The sequence below is a fragment of the Lolium rigidum genome, chromosome 1 (assembly GCF_022539505.1).
Source record: "Lolium rigidum isolate FL_2022 chromosome 1, APGP_CSIRO_Lrig_0.1, whole genome shotgun sequence".
NCBI lineage: Eukaryota > Viridiplantae > Streptophyta > Magnoliopsida > Poales > Poaceae > Lolium > Lolium rigidum.
In genome coordinates this window covers 74,902,341-74,925,894 of record NC_061508.1, presented here as the reverse complement: position 1 = coordinate 74,925,894, position 23,554 = coordinate 74,902,341, and the positions used below count along the sequence as shown (strand labels likewise).

Genomic DNA, 23,554 nt, shown 5'->3' with positions numbered 1-23,554 from the left:
TTGTAATATGTTTTGTGAAAGCCAAATTTATAGCGCTAGCATTGGGACTCTTAGCAAGTTTTTGCAAGAACTTTATAACTTCAGAGATATGGCAATCATCAAAATCTAAATCATTACAATCTAAAGCAATGGGATTATCATCCCCAAGGTTGGAAAAAATTTCAGCAGTTTTATCACAAGCAGTTTCAGGTAATTTTGCGCGCTTTGCACTAGGAGTAGAAGCATTGCTAACACCAATTATTTTACCATTGATAGTAGGAGGTGCAACAACATATGAATCATTAGCATTGCTAGTGGTGGTAATAGTCCAAACTTTAGCTACATTTTCTTTTTTAGCTAGTTTTTCATTTTCTTCTCTATCCCACCTAGCACGCAGTTCAGCCATTAATCTTATATTCTCATTAATTCTAACTTGGATGGCATTTGCTGTAGTAACAATTTTATTTTCAATATCCCTATTAGGCATAACTTTCCATTTCAAAAGATCAACATCAGAGGCAAGACTATCAACTCTAGAAACAAGAATATCAATTTTATTGAGCTTTTCCTCAACGCATTTGTTAAAGGCAGTTTGTGTACTAATAAATTCTTTAAGCATGGCTTCAAGTCCAGGGGGTGTATTCCTATTATTGTTGTAAGAATTCCCATAAGAATTAGCATAACCGTTACCATTATTATAAGGATATGGCCTATAGTTATTCGTAGAATTGTTCCGATAAGCATTGTTGTTGAAATTATTATTTTTAATGAAGTTTACATCAACATGTTCTTCTTGGGCAACCAATGAAGCTAATGGAACATTATTAGGATCAACATTAGTCCTATCATTCGCAAGCATAGACATAATAGCATCAACCTTATCATTCAAGGAAGAGGATTCTTCAACAGAATTTACCTTCTTACCTTGTGGAGCTCTTTCCGTGTGCCATTCAGAGTAATTAACCATCATATTATCAAGGAGCTTTGTTGCTTCACCAAGAGTGATGGACATAAAGGTACCTCCAGCAGCTGAATCCAATAAATTCCGCGAAGAAAAATTTAGTCCTGCATAGAAGGTTTGGATGATCATCCAAGTAGTCGATCCATGGGTTGGGCAATTTTTAACCGAGAGATTTCATTCTTTCCCAAGCTTGAGCAACATGTTCATTATCTAATTGTTTAAAATTCATTATGCTACTCCTCAAAGATATAATTTTAGCAGGGGGATAATATCTACCAATAAAAGCATCCTTGCATTTAGTCCATGAATCAATACTATTCTTAGGCAGAGATAGCAACCAATCTTTAGCTCTTCCTCTTAATGAGAAAGGAAACAATTTTAATTTTATAATGTCACCATCTACATCTTTATATTTTTGCATTTCACATAGTTCAACAAAGTTATTGAGATGGGCAGACAGCATCATCGAACTAACACCGTGAAAATTGCTCTCTCATGACAAGATTAAGTAAAGCAGGTTTAATTTCAAAGAATTCTGCTGTAGTAGCAGGTGGAGCAATAGGTGTGCATAAGAAATCATTATTATTTGTGCTAGTGAAGTCACACAACTTAGTATTTTCAGGGGTAGCCATTTTAGCAATAGTAAATAAAGCAAACTAGATAAAGTAAATGCAAGTAAACTAATTTTTTTGTGTTTTTGATATAGCAAACAAGACAGTAAATAAAGTAAAGCCAGCAACTAATTTTTTTGTGTTTTGATATAATGCAGCAAACAAAGTAGTAAATAAAATAAGACAAAAACAAAGTAAAGAGATTGAGAAGTGGAGACTCCCCTTGCAGCGTGTCTTGATCTCCCCGGCAACGGCACCAGAAATTTGCTTGATGCGTGTAGTTGACACGTTCGTTGGGAACCCCAAGAGGAAGGTGTGATGCGCACAGCGGCAAGTTTCCCTCGTAAGAAACCAAGGTTTAATCGAACCAGTAGGAGTCAAGAAGCACGTTGAAGGTTGATGGCGGCGGGATATAGTGCGGCGCAACACCAGAGATTCCGGCGCCAACGTGGAACCTGCACAACACAACCAAAGTACTTTGCCCCAACGAAACAGAGTGAGGTTGTCAATCTCACCGGCTTGCTGTAACAAAGGATTAACCGTATTGTGTGGAAGATGATTGTTTGCGAGAGAAAACAAGTAAAACAAGTATTGCAACAGATTTGTATTTCAGTATTAAAAGAATGGACCGGGGTCCACAGTTCACTAGAGGTGTCTCTCCCATAAGATAAAAGCATGTTGGGTGAACAAATTACAGTCGGGCAATTGACAAATAGAGAGGGCATAACAATGCACATACATGACATGATAAGTATAGTGAGATTTAATTGGGCATTACGACAAAGTACATAGACCGCCATCCAACCGCATCTATGCCTAAAAAGTCCACCTTCAGAGTTATCATCCGAACCCCTCCAGCATTAAGTTGCAAAGCAACATACAATTTCATTAAGTATGGTGCGTAATGTAATCAATAACTACATCCTCGAACATAGCATCAATGTTTTATCCCTAGTGGCAACAAGACATCCATAACCTTAGGGGTTTCGTCACTCCCCGGATTCACGGAGACATGAACCCACTATCGAGCATAAATACTCCCTCTTGGAGTTAAAAGTAAAAACTTGGCCAGAGCCTCTACTAGAAACGGAGAGCATGCAAGATCATAAACAACACATGTATAATAACTTGATAATTAACATGACATAATATTCTCTATCCATCGGATCCCGACAAACACAACATATAGAATTACAGATAGATGATCTTGATCATGTTAGGCAGCTCACAAGATCCAACAATGAAGCACAATGAGGAGAAGACAACCATCTAGCTACTGCTATGGACCCATAGTCCAGGGGTGAACTACTCACTCATCACTCCGGAGGCGACCATGGCGGTGTAGAGTCCTCCGGGAGATGATTCCCTCTCCGGCAGGGTGCCGGAGGCGATCTCCTGGATCCCCCGAGATGGGATCGGCGGCGGCGGCGTCTCGCAAGGTTTTCCGTATCGTGGCTCTCGGCATCGGGGGTTTCGTCACGGAGACTTTTTATAGGCGGAAGGGCAGGTCAAGAGGCGGCACGGGGGCCCCACACCACGGGGCCGCGCGGCCAAGGGGGGGGCCGCGCCGCCTATAGTGTGGCCCCTCCGTGGCCCCTCTTCGTCTCTCCTTCGGACTTCCGGAAGCTTCGTGAGAAAATAGGCCCCCGGGCTTTAATTTCGTCCAATTCCGAGAATATTTCGATACTAGGATTTCTGAAACCAAAAACAGCAGTAAAACAAGCAATCGGCACTTCGGCATCTTGTTAATAGGTTAGTTCCAGAAAATGCATGAATATGACATAAAGTGTGCATAAAACATGTAGGTATCATCAATAATATGGCATAGAACATAAGAAATTATCGATACGTCGGAGACGTATCACCCCTATACTTGTGGGTTATCAGTAACCATGTTTTCTGGGGACGCCATCAACTCTTTTACCTTTGTTGAATATCATGTGAGTTGCTATGCATGTTCGTCTTGTCTGAAGTAAGGGCGGTTTTCACAATCAAATGGTTTGAGTATGCATACTCGTTAGAGAAGAACATTGGGCCGCTAACTAAAGCCATGATTCATGGTGGAAGTTTCAGTGTGGACAGCTAATCCTCAATCTCTTATGAGAATATTAACTCGTTGTTGAATGCTTATGAATTAAAGAGGAGTCCATTATCCGTTGTCTATGTTGTCCCGGTATGGATGTCTAAGTTGAGAATAATCAAAAGCGAGAAATCCAATGCGAGCTTTCTCCTTAGACCTTTGTACAGAGCGGCATAGAGGTACCCCTTTGTGACACTTGGTTGAAACATATGCTATGCAATGATAATCCGTGTTAACCCAAGCTAATTAGGACAAGGTGCGAGCACTATTAGTATACTATGCATGAGGCTTGCAACTTATAAGATGTCTTATACATAACTCATATGCTTTATTACTACCGTTGACAAAATTGTTTCTTGTTTTCAAAATGAAAAGCTCTAGCACAAATATAGTAATCAATGCTTCCCTCTGCGAAGGGCCATTCTTTTACTTTATTGTTGAGTCAGTTTGCCTATTCTTTCTACCTTAGAAGCAAACACTTGTATCAACTGTGTGCATTGATTCTTACATGTTTACTTATTGTACTTGTTATATTACTTTGTGTTGACAATTATCCATGAGATATATATGTTGAAGTTGAAAGCAACCGCTGAAACTTTATCTTCCTTTATGTTGCTTCAATACCTTTACTTTGAACTTATTGCTTTATGAGTAACTCTTATGCAAGTCTTATTGATGCTTGTCTTGAAAGTATTATTCATGAAAAGTCTTTGCTATATGATTCATTAGTTTACTCATTATCTTCATCATTGCTTCGAATCGCTGCATTCATCTCATATGCTTTACAATAGTATGATCAAGATTATGATAGCATGTCACTTCAGAAATTATCTTTGTTATCGTTTACCTACTCGAGGGCGAGTAGGAACTAAGCTTGGGGATACTTGATACGTCCCAAACGTATCTATAATTTCTTATGTTCCATGCTACTTTTATGATGATACTCACATGTTTTATACACATTATATGTCATATTTATGCATTTTCCGGCACTAACCTATTGACGAGATGCCGAAGAGCCAGTTGCTGTTTTCTGCTGCTTTTGGTTTCAGAAATCCTAGTAAGGAAATATTCTCGGAATTGGACGAAATCAACGCCCAGGCGCCTATTTTTCCACGAAGCTTCCAGAAGACCGAGGGGAGACGAAGTGGGGCCACGGGCGCCGCCACACTAGGGCGGCGCGGCCTAGAGGGGGCCCGCGCAGCCCTAGCGTGTGGGGCCCCCGTGACTCTCCCGACTCCGCCCTTCCGCCTACTTAAAGCCTCCGTCGCGAAACCCCCAGTACCGAGAGCCACGATACGGAAAACCTTCCGGAGACGCCGCCGCCGCCAATCCCATCTCGGGGGATTCAGGAGATCGCCTCCGGCACCCCGCCGGAGAGGGGAATCATCTCCCGGAGGTCTCTTCATCGCCATGATCGCCTCCGGATCGATGTGTGAGTAGTTCACCCCTGGACTATGGGTCCATAGCAGTAGCTAGATGGTTGTCTTCTCCTCATTGTGCTATCATGTTAGATCTTGTGAGCTGCCTATCATGATCAGGATCATCTATTTGTAATCCTACATGTTGTGTTTGTTGGGATCCGATGAATATTGAATACTATGTCAAGTTGATTATCAATCTATTATATATGTTATTTATGTTTTTGCATGCTCTCCGTTGCTAGTAGAGGCTCTGGCCAAGTTGATACTTGTGACTCCAAGAGGGAGTATTTATGCTTGATAGTGGGTTCATGCCTCCATTAAATCTGGGACAGATGATGTAAAGTTCTAAGGTTGTGGATGTGCTGTTGCCACTAGGGATAAAACATCGATGCTTTGTCTAAGGATATTTGTGTTGATTACATTACGCACCATACTTAATGCAATTGTCTCGTTGTTTACAACTTAATACCGGAGGGGGTTCGGATGATAACCTGAAGGTGGACTTTTTAGGCATAGATGCATGCTGGATAGCGGTCTATGTACTTTGTCGTAATGCCCTGATTAAATCTCATAGTACTCATCATGATATATGTATGTGCATTGTTATGCCTTCTTTATTTGTCAACTAGCGGAGTCCCCGCGCATTTGCGCGGCTCGAATTGGTCCTAGGTGTCTACATAAAATAAAATTGCATTTCATTTATTTTTATATCTTTTTTTGCTTTCACACAAAAAGTAGATATAGCCACAGTAATTAAAGAATCAGGGAACTCAATAACATCTAGCACCATAGGAAGGTAACCTATATAGCAGAACCATGTAGTAACCAAATTAGTACAAAAGAAAAGCAAAGGATAGCAACCCAGTAGGAGCACACCAGGTGAAAGAGGCTGTAATCACAATGAGCACATTAGTGCTTCATATATGCACCACACTTTAAATAATATTGGGACTACTTATGAAGTAAGAGTAGAACCTATGCATCACCGTCATGAGATAATATGAAGAGTGAGCACTGAGCGGTAGTTTATCATTTAAGGTCAAACTATGGATGGAGGCAGCAACTGCTAGGAACAATGCGTGATCGAGCAGTTCACTGATCTGATTAGCTGAAATTAACATATCACATTACATACCTATTCAGTAGAGTAGAGGAACAAACCTGGATATATGAATTGTTTCTCACTTCACAAATCGTGATCTAATATAAAACTGCCATTCACGTTCGTGGATAAAAATATGAGTTTATCTACGCTACGAATCAAAAAGTAACAAAAAGAAACTTGACGCAAGGAATGAAAATCTAGGATATTTACCTTTAGTATTAGACTGATACCTGGAGAAAATCAAATACAAATAACTGCTTGCATGACAAAAAGCTCACCAGGCAAGAGTTTTATTAAAATTCAGCATTCCATATATCAATAGAAACTACATGCGAAGATGGATGAAATGTACAGATGCTACATTACATAGATGGATAAGGTGTTTACTTCTAAGTTGTTGATTAAATAAGCTATGGCACACATAATTATGTTGTGAGGAGAACCATAATCTACGTATACACTGATTTTCTAGAATCGTCCGGCTTCTTGTTACATCGCACGCCAACGTTGCTGTCCAAACAGCGATTATCCTCTGGTCGTCTACCCCATCTTGCACCTGAAATTATTCATGCAGTCCTTAGACTTCATATCAATGTAATATATCGAAAAAAGACATAAATGTACTACAAATATATCCACTATATTTAAACACATGCCAGAAAACAAAATCTAGTTAGCACTGGTCATTACCATTTACTAATCCAGGAAAAAGTTCACTGCACAGAGTAAAATTATTTGGTAAGGTTAGCTCCCCTAAATCCTAAACAAAACAAATACACTGGTGAGAGCAATAGTAGTATCTCCATGGCCGCCCTTCTTATGTTCTACGCTCAATTCAAAGAAAAAGCGGAAGATAGAAAAGGCATACTGCTTTTTTTCTTAAAGTACAAATATGATGTCGTGATCACACCATAAATTTCTGCGATAACCTAAGTCTCAAAATACCGTAGCTGACATGTCTCATAGACAGCTTGTAATGAATCAATCTGATCTGAATCAATATGTGTATAAATCAATAAACAAAATTTAGATACCAAGCTAGATCGTGAAAGACCAACATCCTAACCTGTGCGGAGCGCCACCATATGTGAATCGAGCCTTTGTGAGCAATAGTACTATCTCCATGGCAGACCCCTTCTTATGTTCTAAGCTCAATTCAAAGAAAAAACAAAAGATAGAAAAGGCATACTGCTTTTATTTTCTTAAAGTATATATATGATGTCGTGATCCCACCATAAATTTCTGCAATAACGTGAGTCTCAAATTACCGTAGCTGACATGTCTCATAGACAGCTCGTAATGAATCAATCTGATGTGAATCAATATGTGTATAAATCAATAAAAAAAAATTAGATACCAAGCTAGATCGTGAAAGACCAACATCCTAACCTGTGCGGAGCGCCACCAAATGTGAATCGAGAATTTTTGAGCAATAGTAGTATCTCAATGGCCTGCCCCTTCTTATGTTCTACGCTCAATTCAAAGAAAAAACAGAAGATAGAAAAGGCATACTGCTTTTATTTTCTTAAAGTACAAATACAATGAGTCTTAAAATACCGTAGCTGACATGTCTCATAGACAGCTCGTAATGAATCAATCTGATGTGAATCAATATGTGTATAAATCAATAAACAAAATTGAGATACAAAGCTAGATCGTGAAAGACCAACATCCTAACCTGTGGGGAGAGACACCATATGTGTGAATCGAGCCTTTGTGCCGTCTACTCACCTGCCCGCTGTCGATGTAGCTATTTTATGATGCCTTCATACCCGGTCACTTGGTTGAGTGCTCCAGGCCGATGTCCCCTTCTCCGATGCCTTGCCCGAGCGTATGGCCGATTGCCGCGCTTCATCTGGTCGATCGCCGCGCTTCATCTGGTCGATGTACTGGCTGACACGCTTTCCAGGACGAAGCAAGCTGGTGTGTGGTCAGGTAGGATCGCTCAAGGATACGCTCAGCTCCATCTCGGGAAGTTCCCTTGTGATGCATGTGCGATTCACTCCGCGGATTCCGGAGACAACCGGGAGTCTGATCCGAGTCGATGATGGAAGCCAGCGGGAGGACGGATGTAGAGGAGGCCGAACGGCGACGCGAAGTGGCGGCGGCGGGGGCGGAGGACGGAGGACGACTGTAAGCGGTAGCGGCCGCGAATAAGGACGACGGGAAGGCGCGGCAGACTCGCCGGAGGACGACGTGGAGGGGCGGAGCAGGACGACGGGAAGGGGCGGCAGACGCGCAGGAAGACGACTTGAAGGGTGGAAGACGCGATGGCAAACCCTAGGGCCGCAGCTCGCCTCTCCTTCTCTCTGTGCGGGGTTGGACAAACCGGCCGCTCGCTCACGGGCTCTACGTGCACGCAGTTGTTATATGCTCTATTTTTCTTTTCTTTCTAATCTAAAATCTTAGCCGTTTCTTTTTTGGCGTTACCTCATGTGAAATCTTAGCCGCTAATTGTTTGTTGTTTCAATAATATAACTAGCGGAGTGACCCGCGCATTTGCGCGGCTAGGTAGTTATTTATTGACATATTATGTTATTTTTCTTTAAATATGTGCTTGTCTGATTATTTGAGGGGTTACAAAATTATTTCGTGGTATGATAATTATTGAAAGTCATGAATAATAACATAGCTTGAATACATGAGAACATTGTGGATATGCTAGGTGGGTTGATTTTTTACCAAGCTCTTATGTTGTAATCATATGTCACCCGCAAAAAAAAGTTGTAATCTTATATGTTTGTTTTTTCTGCAATATACTCATCAGGTATACAACTTTGATTTAAAATAAAGGAAATATTTGTAACAATTACATTTATGTATAAATCAAATTATTTTCAAGTTCTCAAAAGGTGCATTAATAGTTTGATGGTACAAATCTTTGTAAATAACAACAGAGCCAATTAGCACTGTGGTCACCTCTTTGCTTGACAACAGTACAAAAGTTTTGTAAATTTTTAGTTTTCTCTCTTCCACTTGTACATATGCTATGTCCACTCATTTTATTGTTAATTGCATTGCAGTTGGATTAAACACTTAGCATGCTAGAAGAGTGTAGTTATATATATGTATATGCTCATCTAAAATTGCTATTTTATTGTGCTCACTTTTTTCACAGATTGTTATTTGCAATAATACACATTATTTTATTTAAGATGTCCTACTGAACATGATTATTACTACATTTGTTTTCAACTATTTAATGTTGCATCCCTAATATTTTTTATCTATTTGTTGATACACTCAGTGCACAAATTAAACACTGCATATTTCTGTGAGGCGCTGAGTTTCCTATACAGAAGTTTTGGGTTTATATACCAACTAAAATTTGCTTCTCCTTATAATTAACCAACGATATTATCTACCTTTTCTACCCACCAAGATTTGGTGAGTTGTCCGTCATGCAAAATCTCCAGGTGAAGTGAATGTCACTTTGTCTGGACAACGAAGTCATCAAACTTCAAATTTGTCTGATTCAAAAGAAATCCACTATTGAGGTAAAATATTTAAGCGAAATCTTAGCCATCTAGCTTACACTTCTTGCCAAGCTCGGTCAGTGCATGCAGATATGTATTGAAAATCACATTTCATGTGTCTGCAATTTTGGATGCATACAACAAATAAGCAATGGATTGAGAAAATGAGCTTACCTGCAGCAATGGAGGAGGAGTGTATGCACCACCTGGAATTTTGCTCCTCGCCGGTGTCCTTGCCATGCTATTCTCCTCATGTATACTGACAAAGCATCTCTAGATCAGTTCTAAGAATTTGAACATGGAAGGCTCATCTTTGTATGAGATTGAACACTGGCCCATTTAAATCTATTTTGTAAAAACACCCTAGCTTTCCCCCTTACCATAATCTTTTCCAATTCGATCATAGCAACTGATGAGTTCCTTGCATCTCTTCCCAATCTAAGGGCAACCATGGATTAAAGTTCAGCTATGGTGCCACAACACCCTCCAGTTCACCCTTTGTGTTGGTAAATCAAAATCACAATTTAGTTTTAACATACTGAATCTGACCTTGCCGATGGAGGTTGCCCTGACATGCGCATCGGTTGAACTTGCCGATGGAGGTTGCCCTGATGTGCGCATCGGCTAGTTGTATCCATGATTCCATGTTTGGTGTACCCGTTAAACGCCCGGCCGGGCATGCTACCGTGGACAGTGGTGTCTTGCCGCCGTCGAGTACGTTTTGGTCGGCGCTGATTTCTGTGATGCCTTCAGTCGTGTGGACGACTGCTCCAAACCTCCAATCCGACGGACTCCTGTTAGATGCTTGTTGCGACCCTTATGACGGGAGCTATAATCGCTGGCCATCCCGTCGGCGAGGCTGACACCCTTCGCACAGCAGAGCAGGCTGGTGTTCGGGTTGGGGGCATCGCCTAGTCGAGTGCTCCAGGCCGACGGCCTCCTCTCCGATGGCTCCGATGCTTGCCGAAATCTTAAAACAGTAGATCGCCATGCTCCGTGCGCCGCCATCAGTTTTATTCTTGAAGTGAAGAATCGGGCAGGCAGATCCACGAATGAATAACCATTGTTTCGTTGATGAAAAGATGCCCTAGACCACAAATCTGGAAACAGGATGGAACTGCTATGAAACGACGTACGTGTTTCATCGGAGGATCCTGCATAGCGAGATCTCGCCATGCAGCATCGACTGCACGGCCGCCGACACGATGACCCGCTCACCGGTTTCCTTTAGCAATTTTCAGAAGCGCAATCCAATGGAGCGGAGTCAGCACCGAAGAAACCGCTGCTTGCATGACGGCTAACCATGCGCTGTACACCTCTTTTATTTCTTTGATCGAGAACGATGAGTCTCCTGTTTCATTGAAGGATGCCGCGTCTGCTTGTCCCTTCTTCTGATCGATATGAATCGTAACTATCTGGACGTATTCAAATCGATTCTGACAGTCTCAATTTCGGGCGCTCCCTTCTATCTTCTAGCGCTATATTTTCTTATCAATCTGAACCGTTGTTTGTTTATGTTTTATCTGAGTTTAATCTGAGCTGTTGATTGTTTGTTGTTTTAATAATGGGAAAAGATACAAAGCGACGCCGCACGGTTCGCTCGCTGTGCGGCGGTACGTTATGATTCGAGAAACGTCATCGCGTCCTTCCCCACTACCTTATCTTTTCTGAACCATCCAATTTCTTTCTCTCTCCGTGAGAGGCCACCACAAGTAGCACATGTCTGGAGGATTAGTAGAGGGGCGGAAGGAGGATTAGTAGAGGGGCGGAAGGGGGCTCACCGGAGAGGGGCTAAAGGAGGAGGCCGTCGCACGAGGAAGCAGCGGGGGGAGGCCGTCGCCGCGCGAGGTGCAGCAGTGGGGCGCACGGCGGCGAGCATGCAGCAGGGGGGCGCACGGCGGCGGACATGTAGCAGGGGGTGCGCCGGCGGTGAGCACATGGAGCCACGGGCGTTCTTCCCCAGCTTGCATGCCAAGGAGGGCCTTCCCAGCCCACATCCGATGCCGGCTGCATCCCTGCCTGGACGCAACTCCGACGCTGGCTCCATCTTTTGCACCGTCTGCAGCGCTTGAGCTCGTCGGTGGAGGCACCTCTATCTAGCATGTGGAGGCGCCTTGAGTTCGCCGGCGCACGCGCCTCGAGGTCGCAGGTGGAGGCACCTCGACCGAATCCTGTGCTCTCCCATGGCGATGCAGAAGAAATTGTGCAAGTAATTAATTGGGCAATTAGGCATAACTATTCCGGCAATTAGGCTTAATTATATGGCAGTTTACTACCTGATTAATATGACCCATAATTGACAAATAAATCTGGCAACTAGGCCTAATTAACCGGGTAATTAAACCTAATTAATCCGGCAAAGTGTCAACGTAATTAACATGACATTTTAGTAATGTGACAATTAACGAGTTAACCCGGCAATTAGGGGTAATTAAGCTGGCAATTAGTCACATTACACGCAGTTTCCGATTAGTTGAAAATCATGTTTGACTGTCGCTGCATGTGACCGATTCTTTTGCAGCTTGTTTGGACAAAGCCATAGGTGCACGTAGAGACAAACTGTAGCTACATGTTGGTTGCAGTGATATATTTGGGCCCACGTAAATCAATTAGAATTGTACATGGGCCGTCGCACGCGGGGCGGTTTCGTGCGGCCCCGCCGCGTAGCATTATCCTTTAATAATATAATAGATAGATTGCCCAACTGTAATTTGTTCACCCAACATCTGCTATCTTATGGGAGAGACACCGCTAGTGAACTGTGGACCCCGGTCCTATTCTTTACATCTGAAATACAAACTGCTGCAATTGTTCTTTACTGTTCTTTGCAAACAACCATCATCATCCACACAATACATCTAATCCTTTATTTACAGACAGTTCGGTGAGATTGACAACCTCGCCGTTACGTTGGGGCAAAGTTCTGTGATTGTGTTGTGCAGGTTCCACGTTGGCGCCGGAATCCCTGGTGTTGCGCCGCACTACACTCCTCCGCCATCAACCTTCAACGTGCTTCTTGGCTCCTCCTGGTTCGATAAATCTTGGTTTCTTTCTGAGGGAAAACTTGCTACTGTACGCATCACACCTTCCTCTTGGGGTTCCCAACGGACGTGTCGACTGCACGCATCAATACTCACATGTTTTATACACATTATATGTCACTAGTTGGGTGCCCGTGCGTTGCCACGGCCTCCTTCTTTTTAGTCTCATATATAAATATGATCTATGTGAAAATACACGTTTATAGAAAAATATATAGGTACGTAGTGTATTGGGCATACATGCTCTTGGTTGACAATTTATATATGTTCCAAAAAAACATTACGATTCCAATATCCTAAGCATATTTCAGTAAAGCAAATTAGATGTCATGGACAGAAAGCAAGGGTTAAACTAATTTATTATTCACCTAGATCTAGTCTAGGAGGCCTTTTGAATTCCCTTGATCAAACGTCACAAATGTTGTCTTCAGCTTCACCGTTGATGTCAAGCAATGCGATATTGTTATAAAATTGGTAGTCATTCTTCTCTGGCAAGGCAACCTTGTATTACTTGCAGCAACCATTTCTGGTGTCCAACGCGTTGAGTTGCAACCTATCCCAATGGATCGCATTAGCGTCGCTATCGTTGTTGAATAGTTTCAAAACCTAGAGGAGCTCGGACGAAAGATATCATGCAAGGAGATGAGCAAATATTGTTGAAGGACAACATCACGAAGAAAAATTTCTCAACAAAAAAACAAACATTTAGTCCTCTTACATTTATGATGCTCGGCGGGTATTAAGGAATTCGACTAATGTGGAGAGTGGCGGCGAGAGTCATTCTTCGACCTAAACTCTTCAGCCAACCTAATGTTACACAACTGCCTTCTTTCTGACCTGCATAGGCGGCAATATTAATCGTCAGTTCACAATTCCATAATATCCTTCTGCATTGGAGTAACCCAAACATAGTTCAACTTAGAAAAAATAGAGCATAGACAATAATACTTATCGTACATATCATGTGTCAGGTCGTTAGGAAATCTTAGCAGATGGGAAGAAACTAATGGAATAGACCCATGAGATGTCTGGAAACAAAGACATGACTTTGTTTATTAACAGAAAACAAAATACAAAAGGGGCTCTGTCAAGAAAAAGGTTTCGGCATCAATAATATAAGAAAGTTCAGTAACAATAAAAATCATGCAATAGTTCCTCCGTCAGAAAAGGTTACTACTTAAAATTCTCACTTTGAGGAACTATTTCTCCGATATACTTGTTTAAATGAATAGAAAAGTGCAATCTGTCCTCGTACACAGTCTCATGTTTACTATCTGTAGTATGAATTTATATCTGGCTCAAAACATAAATACAACATATACGTTTGTTATTACCTCTAGCTATTTAGAAACATCATTGGCAGATGAAATAGAGAATTCAATGCATGTCTTTGAGAAGACGGCACATGCTGACAGCATAAAGACCACACGGAACGGTGCAAGGAATAGATTTGACAGAATATCAACCAAACTACAGTTTTCACAACATGCAAATGTCAGTATAGCTAACACTGTTTTCACGAGTAAGGAAAACTAAGAGCAAAATGATAAAAGTTAGTAATACCATGAAATTAACTTTTCACATTGGCGGTGTAGTTATTATAATTAAGAAACCTGTATTGGCAATCAGAAGGCTTATAGGACAGCTGCCTAGCTTGGCCATTAGCGGGCAAACCTGTTGTCAGCACAAAAATCAACAGTTCATTTGTGCTTGGGAATAATCAATGTAACCACCTCTACATCAGAACTTCACTACATTTTGTACAAAAAGATAAACTAATAAAAACTATGATAGCAGGACTGCGGATAAGATTTTAATCATCCGATATGCGCTGCTACGGATCAACAAAGAATAAATAGATGAATGTGTGTATGGTAGAAAGATTTGTTGAGCCCGTGGTTTGTTTCCTTTTTGATAATTACAAGATTAATTACATTTTCACTTAAATGAAGTTAAGAGATGAGAAGATATTTCAGGAAGAGATTTGAATTATTTGCTATCCTTTGTAAAATCGATATAAACTTCTAGATCTAAAGGATGCCCCTTTACAACTATAGACTGGCATGTCAAAAGTGTCACATCCCATGTAAATAAGAGAGTGAAACAAGCAGCACTCTATTTCATTCGAGAGCCATACACAAAGAGCTGACTGCCCATGAAAAATTCTAGCTTGCTTAAACTTATTATATTACCAAATGGAGGGAGTAAAAAAATATCAATCAAGTGACTTTTTTTAAACTCAGAGGATAAAGTTAGGATGCAACATAGGCTCTTGAGCATCAATATTGTGATGGAAATAATACGTAAAATAATCTGAAAACTATGTATGTCCATAAAATAATGTTTTCGACACTTTATATTGAACCAAACTTGAGTGCTCCACTAAATCTGCACCTAGAATATATCTACACAGTGCAGATAATATTTTTCATGTAAACATAGACATGCAGATTTTTAACAAAGTGATAAGTGTCTAGCAAATATGAATTAGACTCGATTAATATGTAGGATGATTATTGCAAAAAAAAATCCATAGATTTGTGCCCAGACACAACTTTGATACGCAATTGATGCCCCTATACTTGGCAGTACAGGGTGTACTGCTATATTTGATGTTTGGCTCTGAAAACCTGTTGGTCTGATATACAATATTTAAACAGCTGTAATCAAAATGTATAAGAACTTACAGTGCACTTGGACATAGTTCAGAACTGAACAAGAACTGATACTGCACTTAGACTTAATTATGTATCTCTTCACTCTCACTCAAAAATACACTTAATCTTAAGCAGACAATGATAATATGTGACATTATATGGTTTAGAAAAGACTCCCTAGTTACCACCTGCAGTAGTAGTAAGAATCAAGGGAAGTGCTCCTTTACAGAGCGGTCTGAACCAAGTGCAAATGAAGATAAGATTGGAATATTTCAGTCCACAATATCCAGGTGCTATATTATCTGCACTATATATGAAATTTATGTGGGGACTTGGCAACCTGGGTCAGGATGTGTGAGATTAGGGTCCTCGACTCCGGTAGTAAACGCTGTGCGGCGCAGATCCACCACCCATCAGCGCCATGGTCATTTTGTGCCCGTGCTGATCGTGCACGGCGGCCCCGATAGTCGCCATCTCGGTGCCCCCACCGATCTCATGGCGGTGGCCGGAGACTCAGGGCTGCAGAAGAGGAGGTCGTGTGAACGGCAAGGCGGAGGGCACGTCGCGACCGGGAGTGACCATACGCCATGGCCATACGACTCCTGCAGGGCCCCTAGCGCCTCGAGGGCGAGATTGGGGCCTTATGGCTGTCACCCGAGGACTCCTGGTGCTTGGTAGCCTCAAGGAAGGGTAGGGCAGCGTTTTTTTTAGATGCGAGGATGGCGTGTTGGACTACAGGAGTAGATCGTGGTGTGGAGAAGGGCATCGGTTACTGGGGTGGACGACTGCTGGTTTATTTCAAGATAAGCCAGTGGTAAATTGCAAACGTGGTGACCCTCCAATTCAATTGCTATTGAGCTCATTTAATAAGATAAGTTCCGAAAATATTGACAAGGTATAAAATAACTTATGACTGAGATGCCTAGAGAAGTATAATTCATGAAGTGTGATCTCTTGTATTATTCTCAAGGGATAGCTCAACATCAGTGGAAAAGAAGTGTGTACTACCATTGAGTCGTTTATCAAACATGATATGCCAAACTATATGCATTTCATCAACCATCTAGTCTCAATAAACCGAACACCAAATAAAAATCCATTCATCTCCACCTAGTTCCTTGTAGATGTTTACATAATTTAATGAAAATGAAAGAGAAATTACCATATCCAGATCAATGCTCCTGACATCTCAGATGAAATCGTATCCTTGCTCCCATTAAAATGGACAAATCTCCTGTTGTGACAGTGGTGATGGACAAGAAGCTAGGATGCCTTTCCACTTGCTGATTTCAGAGTCACAGAACAAATGATCCTATGATGAACCACAAGCATAATGAAGGCATCACTTCCATTTGAAGACACAAAAAATAGTACCTGAAATAAGAAACAGAATATTCAACTCACTATCATTTCTTTGCCAACGAGCAATTGTTAATAAATGTAGCAACAAAGATGATATATAGACAACAATGCTTATCGGAAGGAAAACAGCCTATGCTCGTTATGGAGCGATATAGAGCATCAGTAAGTGTGGATAGAGTGTTACAAAAAGAACTACACCTACAACTCCCTTTGCCAATGACTATCTGAATCTTCTATCTGTTACCATCGACATATTCACAAAACAAGTCTATCTCCAATGAACTCTGAGAGAAAGCGCAACTTATCAAGTTAATAACTGCAAAATGGGGAACTTTCTCAACACTCACCATATAAATTGTTGAGTTATTCCCTATAAATTTATATATATTCCATTTGGGTATGTTTTTCATTCCATGGACGGCCCTTCCTATATTTTTCTTCATGCCAATTGCATTCAGATTCTCCACATAAAGAACCCTAACCAAAATTGAATTCCTAATTGATTCAGAAAAAAGAACAGGAAATGGGGGTGAGGTGAGGAGCATACCACGATGGAAGTAAATTCCTAAGGGTGAGATGTGAACTGAAATCCTGATTCACCAACTATAGCAATTAATATTGACGAGAGGGATTGTTCAATAGCAGACTGTCACCAGGAGCAAACAGCCACGAAGCTGCCAGGAAACGACCAATTTCCGCATCTTATGTGGCAGCTATGGCCCATATATGATGCACAAATAGGGATGGGCGTAAAGAGGATCTCGGCGTCAAAGCAGGCCGGCGGCGCTCGGAGGAACGGCCAAGGGGACAGCCGCGCATGGAAAGACGGACGAGCAGTGCACGGATGTACCACGGCGTGTCGGCGGCTGACCATGACAAATATCGACCTGCGCTGGCCTCGACAGAGTGCAGTTCGAAATTACACACCTCCGGTTGGGGATGATGGGAGGCGGCGCTTGATGAGCAGATTGGCGGCCAGGGAGCAGGCGCCCGCCGGTCCCCTACCGAGTTCAGGGCTCGAGCGTGTCCGTCGTCCTAGGAGTATGTTGCTGGCAACTGCGCCGACGCTTTTCTTCCGCGGGGAGAGCAGGCGAAGACGGGGCGCGGCGGTGTTTCAATGCAGTTGGACTTCTTCAAGGCGTGCTGCGCGTGTATTTCCCATCGTGGGCTGCACAACCGTTTGTCCGGGTGCTTATTTCGTTCGCGGGATCAAAACTAACGAAGATTTTTTTTTTCTTTCAGGAGTGCAGACGATGTACCATGAGACACCACCTCTAGAGATTTAATATAGTAGAGATATTTATGCCTTTTCCGGCACCAACCTATTGACGAGATGCCGAATAGCCAGTTGCTGTTTTCTGCTGTTTTTTGTTTCAGAAATCCTAGTAAGTAATTATTCTCGGAATTGGACGAAATCAACGCCCAGGGTCCTATTTTTGCACGAAGCTTCCAGAAGACCGAGGAGTAAACGAAGTGGGGCCACGAGGCACCGCCACAACAGGGCGGCGCGGCCAGCAAGGGGCCGCGCGGCCCTGTTGTGTGGGGCCCCCGTGGCGCCTCTTCACCTGCCCTTCCGCCTACTTAAAGCCTTCGTCGCGAAACCCCCAGTACCAAGAGCCACGATACGGAAAACCTTCCAGAGACGCCACCGCCGCCAATCCCATCTCGGGGGATTCAGGAGATCGTCTCCGGCACCCTGCCGGAGAGGGGAATCATCTCCCGGAGGTCTCTTCATCGCCATGATCACCTCCGGATCGATGTGTGAGTAGTTCACCCCTGGACTATGGGTCCATAGCAGTAGCTAGATGGTTGTCTTCTCCTCATTGCGCTATCATGTTAGATCTTGTGAGCTGCCTATCATGATCAATATCATCTATTTGTAATCCTACATGTTGTGTTTGTTGGGATCCGATGAATATTGAATACTATGTCAAGTTGATTATCAATCTATCATATATGTTATTTATGTTCTTGCATGCTCTCCGTTGCTAGTAGAGGCTCTGGCCAAGTTGATACTTGTGACTCTAAGAGGGAGTATTTATGCTCGATAATGGGTTCATGCCTCCATTAAATCTGGGACAGTGACGTAAAGTTCTAAGGTTGTGGATGTGCTCGTTGCCACTAGGGATAAAACATCGATGCTTTGTCTAAGGATATTTGTGTTGATTACATTACGCACCATACTTAATGCAATTGTCTGTTGTTTGCAACTTAATACTGGAGGGGGTTCGGATGATAACCTAAAGGTGGACTTTTTAGGCATAGATGCATGCTGGATAGCGGTCTATGTACTTTGTCGTAATGCCCTGATTAAATCTCACAGTACTCATCATGATATATGTATGTGCATTGTTATGCCTTCTTTATTTGTCAATTGCCCAACCGTAATTTGTTCACCCAACATCCGCTATCTTATGGGAGAGACACCACTAGTGATCCGTGGACCCCGGTCCTATTCTTTACATCCGAAATACAATCTGCCGCAATTGTTCTTTACTCGTTCTTCGCAAACAACCATCATCATCCACACTATACATCTAATCCTTTGTTTACAAGCAAGCCGGTGAGATTGACAACCTCGCTCGTTACGTTGGGGCAAAGTTCTGTGATTGTGTTGTGCAGGTTCCACGTTGGCGCCGGAATCCCTGGTGTTGCGCCGCACTATACTCCTCCGCCATCAACCTTCAACGTGCTTCTTGACTCCTACTGGTTCGATTAAACCTTGGTTTCTTACTAAGGGAAACTTGCTACTGTGCGCATCACACCTTCCTCTTGGGGTTCCCAACGGACGTGTCAACTACACGCATCAAGCAAATTTCTGGCGCCGTTGCCGGGGAGATCAAGACACGCTGCAAGGGGAGTCTCCACTTCCAATCTCTTTACTTTGTTTTTGTCTTGCTTTGTTTTATTTTATTTACTGCTTTGTTTGCTGCATTATATCAAAACACAAAAAAATTAGTTGCTAGCTTTACTTTATTTACTGTCTTGTTCTCTATATCAAAAACACAAAAAAATTAGTTACTTGCATTTACTTTATTTACCTTTAGTTTATTTCATCATGTTTCCTCCTAAGTTCACCCTAAAAGACATACCGGTAGGACGAGGGTCTATAATTGGGAGAGATAATATAGAAGAATTTTTCACTCATGTTAGTACCGCTGAAGATTTTGAAGATAGACACTTGGTAGAACTTGCTCCTACTTATGAAATTGCTGCTGCTTCTTTAGTTCGCATGTTGGAAACTAAATTTGTTAATCTCAATCCTATAATCCAACACATGTTTCTCACACTCGGTGATATGAAGGAGGGAGAAAAGAAAGATTTTGTTTTAGAAACCCTTCTTAAAGAATTTGGTGGTGTAGCAAGAGAGGCTAGAAAGGTCTTCATTAAATATAAGATGCTTGGCTCTTATACCAATTTTGTTAGTATCCTTGAAAAGATGGACATGGAGAGAGTAAGGTACACTAATAATATTAATGATGGGGGGAGATTAAGACAACAATACCTTGTAAGCTCCTGGGAATGAATGACGCTCTAGAGAATAACTATGGTTGGCTTGTTCCTGAAAATTTGTTTGACGAGGATAGCAAACCTAAGAACAATGAAAAGGGAGCCTCTGAAACTCACATAGATAAGATAAAATGCATAGCTGAGAAAACTCCCAACACCTATGTTGATGCTTCATCTCTCGATAATACTTAATTCACACTTTCTGCGCCTAGCTGAAAGGCGTTAAAGAAAAGCGCTTAGGGAGACAACCCATTATTTTACTTCAGCACTTTATTTTATATTTGAGTCTTGGAAGTTGTTTACTACTGTAGCAACCTCTCCTTATCTTTATTTTATTGCATTGTTGTGCCAAGTAAAGTCTTTGATAGTAAAGCCAATACTAGATTTGGATTGCTGCGCAGGAACAGATTTCTTGCTGTCACGAATTTGAGCAGTAGTCTTTGTAGAAAAATTAAAAAAATCTGCCAATTTACGTGCGTGATCCTCAGATATGTACGCAACTTTCATTCAATTTGGGCATTTTCATCTGAGCAAGTATGGTGCCACTTTAAAATTCGTCTTTACGAACTGTTCTGTTTTGACAGATTCTGCCTTTTATTTCGCATTGCCTGTTTTGCTATGTTTGATGGATTTCTTTGCTCCATTAACTTTCAGTAGCTTTGTGCAATGTCCAGAACTGTTAAGAATGATTATGTCACCTCTGAATATATGAATTATGCACTGACCCTCTAATGAGTTTGTTTCGAGTTTGGTGTGGAGGAAGTTTTCAAGGGTCAAGAGAGGAGGATGATACAATATGATCAAGAAGAGTGAAAAGTCTAAGCTTGGAGATGCCCCCGTGGTTCATCCCTGCATATTTTAAGAAGACTCAAGCGTCTAAGCTTGGGGATGCCCAAGGCATCCCTTCTTCATCGACAACTTATCAGTTTCCTCTAGTGAAACTATATTTTTATTCCGTCACATCTTATGTGCTTTACTTGGAGCGTCTGTTTGTTTTTATTTTTGTTTTTGTTTGAATAAATCGGATCCTAGCATTCTTTGTTTGGGAGAGAGACACGCTCCGTTGTTTCGTATGAACAAATATGTTCTTAGCTTTATCTTTAATGTTCATTGCGAAATTTGAACTACTTCATTCATTGTTATATGGTTGGAAACAGAAGATGCCGCATGTGGTAAATGGTTTAATGTCTTGAATAATGTGATACTTGGCAATTGTTGTGCTCATATAGATCTTGTTTAAGCTCTTGCATCATGTACCTTGTACTCATTAATGAATAACTACATAGAGCTTGCTAAAATTTGGTTTGCATGATTGATCTCTAGAGTCTAGATATTTTCTGGTTGAGGTGTTTGAACAACAAGGAGACAATGTAAAGTCTTATAATAGTTACAATATGTTCATATGTGAGCTTTGCTGCACCTTTTATACTTGGGTTTGCTTCAAACAACCTTGCTAGCCTAGCCTTGTATTGAGAGGAATTCTTCTCGTGCATCCAAATCCTTGAGCCAATAACACCATGCCATTTGTGTCCACCATACCTACCTACTACATGGTATTTCTCCGCCATTCCAAAGTTTACTTGAGTGCTACCTTTAAAATTCTATTCTTTGTCTTTGCAATATATAGCTCATGGGAAAAATAGTCTTAAAAACTATTGTGGTGAAGAATATGTACTTATGTGTCTTATTTCTTAATAAGTTGCTTGTTGAGCGGTAACCATGTTTCTGGGGACGCCATCAACTTTTACCTTTGTTGAATATCATGTGAGTTGCTATGCATGTTCGTCTTGTCTGAAGTAAGGGCGATTTTCATGATCAAATGGTTTGAGTATGCATACTGTTAGAGAAGAACATTGAGCCGCTAACTAAAGCCATGATTCATGGTGGAAGTTTCAGTTTGGACAATCAATCCTCAATCTCTTATGAGAATATTAAGTGTTGTTGAATGCTTATGCATTAAAGAGGAGTCCATTATCTGTTGTCTATGTTGTCCCGGTATGGATGTCTAAGTTGAGAATAATCAAAAGCGAGAAATCCAATGCGAGCTTTCTCCTTAGACCTTTGTACAAAGCGGCATAGAGGTACCCCTTTGTGACACTTGGTTGAAACATATGCTATGCAATGATAATCCGTGTTAATCCAAGCTAATTAGGACAAGGTGCGAGCACTATTAGTATACTATGCATGAGGCTTGCAACTTATAAGATGTTTTATACATAACACATATGCTTTATTACTACCGTTGACAAAATTGTTTCTTGTTTTCAAATGAAAAGCTCTAGCACAAATATAGTAATCAATGCTTCCCCTCGCGAAGGGCCTATCTTTTACTTTATTGTTGAGTCAGTTTGCCTATTCTTTCTATCCTAGAAGCAAACACTTGTATCAACTGTGTGCATTGATTCTTACATGTTTACTTATTGCACTTGTTATATTACTTTCTGTTGACAATTATCCATGAGATAAATATGTTGAAGTTGAAAGCAACCGCTGAAACTTTATCTTCCTTTGTGTTGCTTCAATGCCTTTACTTTGAATTTATTGCTTTATGAGTAACTCTTATGCAAGTCTTATTGATGCTTGTCTTGAAAGTATTATTCATGAAAAGTCTTTGCTATATGATTCATTAGTTTACTCATTATCTTCATCATTGCTTCGAATCGCTGCATTCATCTCATATGCTTTACAATAGTATGATCAAGATTATGATAGCATGTCACTTCAGAAATTATCTTTGTTATCGTTAACCTACTCGAGGGCGAGTAGGAACTAAGCTTGGGGATGCTTGATACGTCCCAAACGTATCTATAATTTCTTATGTTCCATGCTACTTTTATGATGATACTCACATGTTTTATACACATTATATGTCATATTTATGCATTTTCCGGCACTAACCTATTGACGAGATGCCGAAGAGCCGCTGTCGTTTTCTGCTGTTTTTGGTTTCAGAAATCCTAGTAAGGAAATATTCTCGGAATTGGACGAAATCAACGCCCAGGGTCCTATTTTTGCACGAAGCTTCCAGAAGACCGAGGAGTAAACGAAGTGGGGCCACGAGGCGCCGCCACAACAGGGCGGCGTGGCCAGCAAGGGGCCCGCGCGGCCCTATTGTGTGGGGCCCCCGTGGCGCCTCTTGACCTGCCCTTCCGCCTACTTAAAGCCTTCATCGCGAAACCCCCGCACCGAGAGCCACGATACGGAAAACCTTCCGCAGACGCCGCCGCCGCCAATCCCATCTCGGGGATTCAGGATATCGCCTCCGACACCCCGCCGGAGAGGGGAATCATCTCCCGGAGGTCTCTTCATCGCCATGATCGCCTCCGGATCGATGTGTGAGTAGTTCAC

The 23,554-nt window shown here is 41.6% G+C and overlaps 1 long non-coding RNA gene across 1 annotated transcript; it reads right to left on the bottom strand.

Annotated features, from left to right (window-relative positions):
• Positions 1-13,520: 13,520 nt before the first annotated feature.
• Positions 13,521-17,751, bottom strand: LOC124656350. Its single transcript, XR_006988768.1, has 3 exons — positions 17,624-17,751; positions 16,497-16,617; positions 13,521-14,351 (listed from the first exon to the last, which is right to left on the bottom strand). It is a non-coding gene; the product is annotated as an uncharacterized LOC124656350 (long non-coding RNA).
• Between the last annotated feature and the right edge of the window lie 5,803 nt (positions 17,752-23,554).